The sequence below is a fragment of the Podarcis pityusensis genome (genome assembly GCF_964106645.2).
Source record: "Podarcis pityusensis genome assembly, chromosome: 4".
Taxonomy (NCBI): domain Eukaryota; kingdom Metazoa; phylum Chordata; class Lepidosauria; order Squamata; family Lacertidae; genus Podarcis; species Podarcis pityusensis.
Genome location: NC_138027.1, coordinates 58,941,133 through 58,951,105, shown reverse-complemented (window position 1 = coordinate 58,951,105; position 9,973 = coordinate 58,941,133). Strand labels below are relative to the sequence as shown.

Genomic DNA, 9,973 nt, shown 5'->3' with positions numbered 1-9,973 from the left:
CCCCCCCTCACACACATCGCCCCCTCAGCAGCAGCGACCCCCGTCCCCGCTGCTCTCCGCCCATACAAGGCAAGGCTTAAACTGGTGCCTGCTCAGCCTCGGGAACACGGAAGGGGGGCAAGTGGGAGTGACGAACTGCCTGACACGCAGGAAAGGGAGGGGGGTCACGCTCGCCGCCGCGGACGCTGTTTGGGTGGCGGGGCCGGCGCCGCTGCGTTGAGTCGGAGTCTGCGCCGCCGCCGCCGCTGCTGCTGCTGGCCGAACCCTGCTAGAGCCGCCATATTGCCCGGGACACAGACACACCGTCTCCGCCGCGCCTGTGCCTCGCGTCGCCGCTGCTCTCCGTCCCCTCCTCTTCCGCAGCCGGGCTCTCCTCCGTTGCCTCGCCGAAGAGAGGAGCCCCGTCTCGTCGCCCCCTCCCCGCTCCTCCTGCTCCCCTGCCCTCCTCCGAGGCACTAGGCGCATATCGGCTCCTTCGGACTGGGAGCGACGGAGCCCCGCAGGCCCAGCCCAGCCCGAGCTTCCTGGCCGAGGCAGAGCGCAGCGGGCTCGGGCCTTGCCTCTGGGCGCCCAGCACTGCGGCCGTCGCCGGGAAGCGGCGGCCCCACCGAACAGCTGGTGACGCAAAACTAAAAGGGAAGGGAAAGGAGACTCGGCCCAGTTCGCGGCGTGTCGGGCGGCTCCCTGGGAGCAGTAGTAACGGCAGCGACTCGACTCCTGCCCGGCATGAGACACAGCCCCGCTGGTTGCTGCGGCTGCAGCCGCCTGGGATGAGAAACTCTTCAGCCACACCCGCTGCAGCCTCCTCCTCCTCCTCCTCTCATCGCCAGCAGAGCCAGCGGCGGCGGCGGCGCCCGGGAGCGGAGCGGGCCTCGGCACTAGCGCGAGGAGCAGCAGCGGAAACAGGGGCGGCTGTGTGGGGGTGAGCGAGCTGGGGAAGGCGCTGGGGCTGCCATGGCCGGCGGCGGGGTGGGGGGCTGGGAGGAAGGGGGGCCACGCTGTGGGGAAAACAAGGGGGCTGAACCGGCGGGGTGGGGGCGCCTCGCCGTGTGTGTCAGCGTGTCTTGGGGGGTTGGGAAATGCCTGCCCGTGCGTGTGTCGGTGTGTTTTGGAGTGAGAAGGGAAAATGGCTGACGACTCATTCTCTCTGCCCGGCCTGTCCTGGGCCTTGCGGGAGAATGGGGCGCGCACGCCCGGTATCCGCAGTCCCTGGGAGGGGGAAACACGGCCCCGCAGAGCTGGCCGGCTTCTCGCCTGACCCCCTTTCTCAAGTAGCCGGGGGAACGGGGCGAAGGAGGCACGGCGGAGGGAAGGGGCTCCCGGCACAGCTTCGCCCGGCGTTTAGTTCCTTTTGAGTCTCGTTTCACTTCACGCCAAACGCCATTACTGAGGTGGAGTGATTGGAATCGTGTAGGCCTGGGCTACGCCAGGAAATAAGGCCCTGCTCAAGCTCTTTCTTTCTAAATCCGGTCTCAAACCGCCAGGCCCAGCGCATTCGCATTCCTTGTAAACATTATTGTCATGGGCGCAGGTGGGCTGTGTCATGGCTGCACTCCTGGTTTCCAGTAAGGCCGTCGTGTTGCCGGATAAGCCCTCAGAATTCAACACCCTTTCTCCGTTAGGTTCCAGAAGATTATATTCTGGTTCTTTGTGTAGTCCTGGTGGTTTATAACCCCTTACATTTTAGTTACTGTGCAAAATATGCGTTATAGTTCACATTATCTTGTTTGTCTTTTTTTAAAAGACCTTTTTTTCCAAACTCGGGAACATATCTCCTAGATATCTTGTATGAATAATCGACGTAGTGCCTTTTTGAACACAGGCTTGCTTTGTGAGATGCTTAAGCATTTTTAGGCTGCAATTTTACCTTGATATAATTAGCGTCTGGGCTCCCATTGATTTTAATGGAGAGGTGTGCAGTCACAGCAAATTTACTTGATGAATTTAGTTTTAATGTTATTGGGGTAGTTATTTTCAGACCATGTACAAAATGTGTCCTAATGTACATAGATAAGGGACTGGAGAGTTACAAATCTATATACAATTGTGACTTAAGCACCATTGAATTCAGTGGGACTTCTGAATAAGCATGCAGAGGATTGGGTGACATATGCAGTAAAGAATCCAAGGGGTCATGAAGAGTCGGACATGACTAAACAACAACAAAGGATTTTCAAGACACCTCAAACTTGACTCGCACAACAGTCCTATGCATGCTTCCTTAGAAGCAAGCCTTACTGAGTTCAGTGGCACCTACTCCCATGTAACTGCTTACGATTGCAGTCTTAAAAGACATACAGTAGTGTGCTGTTCTTTCAGCATCCTAATTTTGCCCCGTGTATTTAACATACGATATTGATACAAATAATATTTGAATGGACTTCAACACAGACTTAAAAGTGGGGGTGTGGTTCAATACAGTTGTCACTATCTACTGTGTGAAGACATGGCCCCAATATCATTTAAGTTCATCAGGTTTTTGTATGAATTGTGCTGCAACTTATGCTTGCAGATGTCTTCTAATTATGTTGTATTTAGCTTTTATCATTTATGGCTAAGAAGAAATGTTTGGAAGAATGGGTTTTAAGTGAGTTCTGGACTTAGAGTTTTAATAATATGTACATCACTTGAGGAAATTGTGGATAAAACTTAGAAAATGCAGATTTTATTTGGTTGATTTGCACAAAAGGCACAGGGTGGTTTGCAAGAAAGGAGATAGATAATAAACACAAAATCCATAAACATTTCACAGTCCTTTAAAAAAAGGAATCACTGAATATCAATTACTAATAGCAGCAATCAGCTTTAATAATTTCTGAAGTTATTTGTGAAATGCTTTCTCATTCTGCTCTTTGAAATCTCTTAAAGTGGTTAAGAACATTATTTTGAAAATTAGGTTCAACTAGGTATTAGAATATGAAAAAATATTTTCCATCACATCTGGAGCTAAAGGTGACATATAACTGAAATTTATGAATTGTTTTGAACAAAATTATATTACTATAATGTGGAATAAGTTGCAAGATAATTTTTTCATGTGTTGATTGAAAAAATTACTCACACTTACCCTAAACATTTTTACTTGGAAGCAAATGCCATTGATTTTGAATTGAGACTTTCTTCCAACTTAAAGTGCTACAAATACTTCTTTGGATGTATATCAATTTAAAATCAATTGATGTTTCTTCCAAATAATGTTTTGGCTGTACTATAAAAGCATACTTAAAAGATTGCAATAAGTTCCTTCATCTTTTAAACTTACTTGGTTCCCCCCCCCCCATGCTATTCATAAATAGGTTTTAAGGCAGAAACATACAAATATCTTCTGTGTTACTCTTTGTCTTTGCTTCACTTGCAGCCTGTTCAATGTCTCTCTGAATTTACCCTTCTAATAATGTTTTCCTATTACAGAAGGCCAGCATCTTAGAGGACCAGTCATGGGAAAACAACTAAATTCTTTGCTTGTTAGAACATAATTCACATTACAGTGTCACCTTTATCTGCTTTGAGTACTTCATTGTGAAATGGAAAGATGGGATACATTTCCTTGGGGAAATAAGAGAATCCTATATTATCATGACTCATAGTTGTTTCAAAATGCTGGAATTTTTACAAGATCAATATTATAAATGCTAGTATCTGGAGTAAGAAATAGCTATCTGTGACAATAGTCAAGAATATGCACTCTTTTGTGGGATGGTAGCAGGTTTCATAACAGTTTCTGAAGAGTAACAGGTCGTTTATTGACTAGGTAGGACAAAAGTCATTTAAGACATCTGGTAACACTTTAGTGAAACAGTTTTCTAAAGTGACATTTTAAAAGCTATTATTGAAATGGCTGTGTTTCAAGTATCATGTCTTGAATATTTGTTCTCTTATATTGACTTTCAAAGATAGTTGAAAACCTTGATATTTTTGTTGTAAACCTAGTATATACAACTTTTACAGGGAATACTTGCAGTTTTGTTCTCATTTGTATTTTTATGTCTTTAGAACTCTTGTTTGTCAAGCTGGTAAATTGTCATGTTTCAGCAGGAAGTATGTGTCTATGAAATTTCAGTGTATTTTTAAATTTTCTTCTTTTTATTAAGAAAAGCATACCTGAGAGAGAACTTGCATGCAAGTTTTAGCTATTCAAATATTTTTTCTTTTATTATTTTCAATGTATTCTCAGCTTGCATGCTTACAGTTCCAAGTCCAGTTGAGGTCAGTGGGACTCTGCTTGCCTAATTAACATGTGGATCCAAAATATACTTGGAAGCAAGCTCTTAAATGTAATGAAGCTTACTTTCAAGGACGCAGGTGGCGCTGTGGGTAAAACCTCAGCGCCTAGGACTTGCCGATCATATGGTCGGCGGTTTGAATCCCCGCAGTGGGGTGAGCTCCCGTCGTTCGGTCCCAGCTCCTGCCCACCTAGCAGTTCGAAAGCACTCTTAAGTGCAAGTAGATAAATAGATACTGCTTTATAGCGGGAAGGTAAACGGCGTTTCCGTGTGCTGCGCTGGTGCAGGCTCGCCAGAGCAGCTTCGTCACGCTGGCCACGTGACCCAGAAGTGTCTCTGGACAGCGCTGGTCCCTGGCCTCTTAAGCGAGATGGGTGCACAACCCCAGAGTTGGTCACGACTGGCCCGTACTGGCAGGGGTACCTTTACCTTACCTTTACTTTCAAGTATATGAATTTAATACCGCAGTTTAAGCAGGATGTCAGTATGTGCATTAGATAGGTCTTGGGGCAAGAGAACAGAAAATAACATGGTTCCCCCGCCAAGTAGGTTGGGTTGCTTTGTCATGAGATTGGGATAAAAAAGTGTCTCCTTAGAAATAGGGTCACTTACCATTTTGTAAAAATGCTGAAAATTGTGAAGTGTAGAAGTTAAAACTTTTAACTACAATAATACTGCTACCATAGTCCAACACTTGGGTCCCCACGCCAAGTTGTTTATGTCCTGTGGCTTATGCTGCTTTTTCTGTATTTTTTTTTTTTTAACCAACCCAGTTCTATAGCTTTTCTGCAAAGGGTTGTTGATTCCCAAGTATTCGTGTTGATGCAAACTGATTGCTGTCCTGTGCCCTTCTGCAGTCTGATGTTTACTCAATTTTGTCTTTTGTCCAGTATGCAGTCTGCTTGTAGTTCTTTATCTACTTTTACATTGTGATTTGTAGTTATAGGAGTGTCAGTAAATGGTATCATATTGTTATTTTGTGTGCCTATGTTCTATTGGAGCTGGAACTGAATTACTGTGGTTTCATTACACAAGAAGTTACTGCACCTGTGCAATGGGCACTTTTCTGCACTGGTAACAAGACTTCTGCCAATTCAGAAATGATGTGTATGAATTTATTTTCCTTAACTTAAAACATTTTTGTATGTGCATACATTCTGTAGCAGTTCATCTAAAATCCAAAATACATTCATTTCTTGGAAAGAACTTGTGCAAGAACTGTGCATTTTAAATACCAGCTATTTCCCTTAAAATCTTGGTTGTGATGAAATTTCTCCCTAATTTCTTCTTTTGCCACATTGCATGCTTTTGTTTGGATTTCTAGCCTATCGTGTCCTGCAGTCATAGCAGGCAAGTTACCTGGTGCAAACAATGCTAAGATTTATTTCCCCTTTGTGGGGGCTTGATGAAAAGGTCTTGTTACATTTGCCACTCTGGCTGAATGGGTAACAGTACAGGCCTTTTTACAATTCCTTGTAGCATCACTTGCCTTCTTGAGTGATAGTAAATTGATGAAGTAAAGTACTAAGTGCTCCATTCTTTGGATGAATTAATGTATTGAGAATGTCTTGTGTGTGGATATTCTTGCCTCAACATAAAAAATGATGCTACTATAACTTAAATGTACTTTCTAAGCCTACAAATGCATGTTTCTGTGGTTCCAGTTCTTGCCTGGTCCTGAGTTCTAGATATTTGATAAAACTTCATGAAATATTAACAAACTAATCCTATCCACTTGTGGGTTTAACTTGGTCGCTGCAACAAGTACTTTAAATATTTTGCTAGCTAGATTCTCAGAAGCCCTTGTAAATATGTCCTATCCACTGTACTCTAGATGGTATATTGGCAGCCCCCCATTCAATATGTGTGTGACAGTGTGTACGGCTATATGCTCATCTGCCGAACCTGGAAGTGACCTGGAAGCTTCAAAAAGATGTCACTAAAAGACCCGAATGAGTGTTTGCAGGCTTTTAAAATAGGTTTCAATTATACACAATTTCACTGATATTCGCAGTGCCTCGGAATGTTACTGCCATGTAAATGGGAGTCTGCCTGTATCTAAAGTCAGACTGGTTGTGGGATGATCAAACAGTATACTGCTCTGACTCTTCTCCCTTCCCTTAGTGCTCTGCCAAAGTGTAGAGGACTTGGGACAGGGAAAAGTTTGGTGGTTAGTGCAAATAATGGCTGGATCCTAATCCAGAGTTTGTGAACTGTTACCATACAGGCCTCTGGAATTACTTTTCCTTTTGTAAAGGAATATCTGATGGGTCAGAAGTCATTCAACACTGGTTTGGGCCAATAGCTGCAGCTCTGCAAATGATTTGCTTGGAAAATAGCGCTGCTGAGGCCAAAAGTAAAGTATAAAAGAGTTGTAGACTGCTTTGATTGGCAAGCGCAGCTTTCCATTTTGTGCTTGGAAAGTCACTGCTGGCTCAGAACTAGTAGCTCACATACTACTTGTTGCTTGGGTTGTGTTGTTTCGGAAACAAGTTAACTATTGGTTGAACTTAGAACCGCAATCTAACATTTTATATTTTTCAGTATGGAACTTGTTGCCCCACTGTAATCAATCAATTATCCTTTTACCAAGGGGCTTGCAGTGACATGGAGGAAAGAGGGAACAGAGATGGATAAGCAAGGGTAAAAACATGTGAATTATTCAGTTACAGGTATCACCCCCACTTACACGGGGTTTATGTTCCAGGCCCCCATGCTCATAACAGAAAATGGGGAACACCCTTTAAATGCCCTCTCTGCTGCGCTCTCTTCAATCCATATAAAAAATACTGTATCTAAAAATATCCACAACTAGAATTGAAGCTTGGGGGCCGGCTGGAGGACTTGCAGAAAAGTGGCTGCTGCTACTGCACACACCAGCTGTTAGACTGAGAGGCTGAGCATCCTAAGCAAAGCCCCACTGTGCCTATAGTCTTTTTGGGGCTTCCTCACTTTACATCCTCTTTGGGATCTGGGGAGGGTCTCTTCTCCAGCCATTTCCAGGTTTATTTATTTCCTGGTGCTTTGTGTATACATGGTAGTGTGTGAGTCGATCATGTGTAAATGGGGCGATTCCTGTATGTGTACTTTGGCTTCATTATAATAGGGACTAGGTTGGTTATCTTTGTTACCTATGGTTTCTAGCTATTGGGTATGAAGCTACTAGAAGTGTACATGGCATTCAGTATATGGTTTCTTGTATGACTCATGATGGAAATGAACAGTGCCAGATATATGTTCAAAGCAGTTCAAGAAAGTGTACCAGAAACATTACAAGAAGCAGGCTTAGTGTCCATGGCTAAGAATCATTGGTTGTAAACCAGAATGGGGTAGGGAGAAGGGTAGCAGTTGTCTGGCTTGAGGGCTAATCAGACTCTAGAAAGAGAAGGACCAACAGGTCATCTGAAACAGTAGTAGTGTGTTTAATAGATGTTGTGGACAGAGGAATAAGTTCTGCCAGGAGGGCAGTTGCATGCAATGAAATAGACATATGGCTCTTCCATTTTGGAAGTTTGCGATTATGTTGGTTAATTATCGATCCCTAATATTTACCTGTTTGAGGTAAATACTGTAAGTTGAGCTTGTGCCACAATTCAGTAACCCGAAGGTAAGCATGAAGTGAAGCATTAAAGGTACAGTCAACAACCATTTCTTGTGGGGGTTCCGTTCCCAGCCCCTATGTGCCTCAGCAGAGTGTGTATAAGCGCGTCCTACCCCACCCTTTTAGTGACTTGTGGGGTAGGATGTCATGCATCTTTTGGACATGTGCTAATCAGTGCCAGTACAGAAGAAACTGAGGCAATGTCTAGTAATGAGGGAGTCAGTTATACTTGACTTGATCTTAACCAATAGGGAAGAGTTGGTTAATGAAAAGTGACATTGTAATGTAGAATTTCATGAAATTATTTAAAGCCAAAAGTGAGCATCCTCGGGTATCTTTGGATTATAGGAAAACGAATTTCAATAAGTTCAAGAAAATGCTAGGTAGGATCAGTGTTCGAAATTCCCCAGGTGCATTTCACTACTAGTGCTGGTCCATTTGTGACTACTTGGAGATTTCTGGGTGCCAGGTTGGTGACCACAGTTTAAAAACCTCTGCCTTAGTCTATATAGTTAATTCTTTTTCCACGGTGTGTTTCTCCTTATTGCATACTAGGACAAGTAAGAGCAAGCTACAGTCAAGTAGTATAGTTGAGATCATAGAATGTTAGCATTGGAAGGGACCCCAAGGGTCATCTAGTCAAACCCCCGACAAATAGACATTCTGTTGTGGCAACCATAGCCTAGGTTTAAGGTGCCATTTGGTGCCTAGCTTATATATCTTAGTTTCTAACACTAGGTAGGATTCCATGGCTGGATATGCCAATGGGGAAAGCAGACTAATGTGGGTGAGAATTCCTGAAGATGGGGTCACTAACGGCACAATTGCAAGCAATTCCGGGGGGGGGGGGAGAAGAGAAATGAGAGAGGTGTTAAGAAACTAGTGTAGCTGGAAGAAGGGGTTAGGAAGGAGCTGAAGATAAAAGGGACATATACAAAGAAGTGGAAGGAAGGGTAAGCAAGGGTGAGTACAACTAAGTGGCCCCAAGTTGTAGTGGTGGTGTCAAGAAAACTAAAGCTTGAAATAAGCTGGTGCTTTGGGGGAATGCTAAAAGAACAAAAACAACTTTTAAAGGTATATTCAAAGGAAGAGGAGAGAAATTATAGAACAACAGCTCGGTAAGGATGATGAATGGATGACAAGGAAAATGTGAATCTGCTGAACTCCCCACCCTCCTCCAGTCTTCTTCCAAAAGGGGAACTGTGAGCAACTTGTTTTGAGTTGGGGTGTTTGAGGGCTCTGGAGCAATATTAAACATCTCAGAAGACGGGGGGCGGGGGCGGTGGAGGATCAAAATGACCTTTATAGCATGAAAAACTGGGCCAAACCTAAGAAAAATGAAATTCAACAGAAACAAATGCAAAGTTATGGATGTAGGCCAACTCTCTCTCCCCCTTCCCCCCCGTGATGCACAGGTATAGCAATAAAGTGTTTTATGGGTTAGCAATTGGGCATGTGAAAATGTAGTTGGTTTCTGACTGAAATTTAGTCAGTATCATGATGCAGCTGCAAGAAACGTTGATGTAGTTTGGGGCATTTATAGAATAGTAGTCAACAGAAAGTTTCCATGTCAACAGAAATACTAGTTTCCATTTTATTCTGCACTAGTCAGCCTTCATCTGGTACATTGTGACCAACCCTGGGTGCCTTAATTTAAGAATGATCTAGGCAAATTTAAATGGGTTCAAAAGAGAGCAATGAAAGATAGGGGTATGGAAAACAGTCCTTATAAGAAAGGTTTAAGGAAGTGGATATTTTCAGCCTGGAGGAGAGAATATTGAGAAGAGGAAATGATAATATGCTTTAACTTTCTGAAGGCTGTCTGATAGAAAAGGGTAAATACGTACAGTACTTGTTTTCTGGTGCCCCAGAAGGCAGGACTCTAACTAATGGGCATAAATCCCAGGAGAGTTGATACTGATCGAATACTGGGAGAGATTACATGGTAGTTCAACAGCAATGCCCCTAAGTCCATACTGCAATGTTCATAAATGCTTATTGTGGGAAGGCTAATCTCAAGTTTGGGGATAGCAGAGTATCCACACTACTTCTGCTGCTCCAAAGTTTAGAGAAAGAACATCTGCTTCCTTTTCTCCTTGAGAGAGGGAGGGCTTATGTTGTAAGTTTTATTTTAAAAACTTCTTTTACA

At 43.7% G+C, this 9,973-nt stretch overlaps 1 protein-coding gene across 1 annotated transcript in view; it reads left to right on the top strand.

Annotated features, from left to right (window-relative positions):
- Positions 1-9,973, top strand: part of USP9X (ubiquitin specific peptidase 9 X-linked) — a 68,390-nt gene continuing 58,417 nt past the window's right edge. Inside the window, exon 1 of the mRNA XM_081003719.1 lies at positions 1-922. The gene's annotated coding sequence lies outside the window, so the exon portion shown is untranslated. The remainder of the gene's footprint in view (positions 923-9,973) is intronic.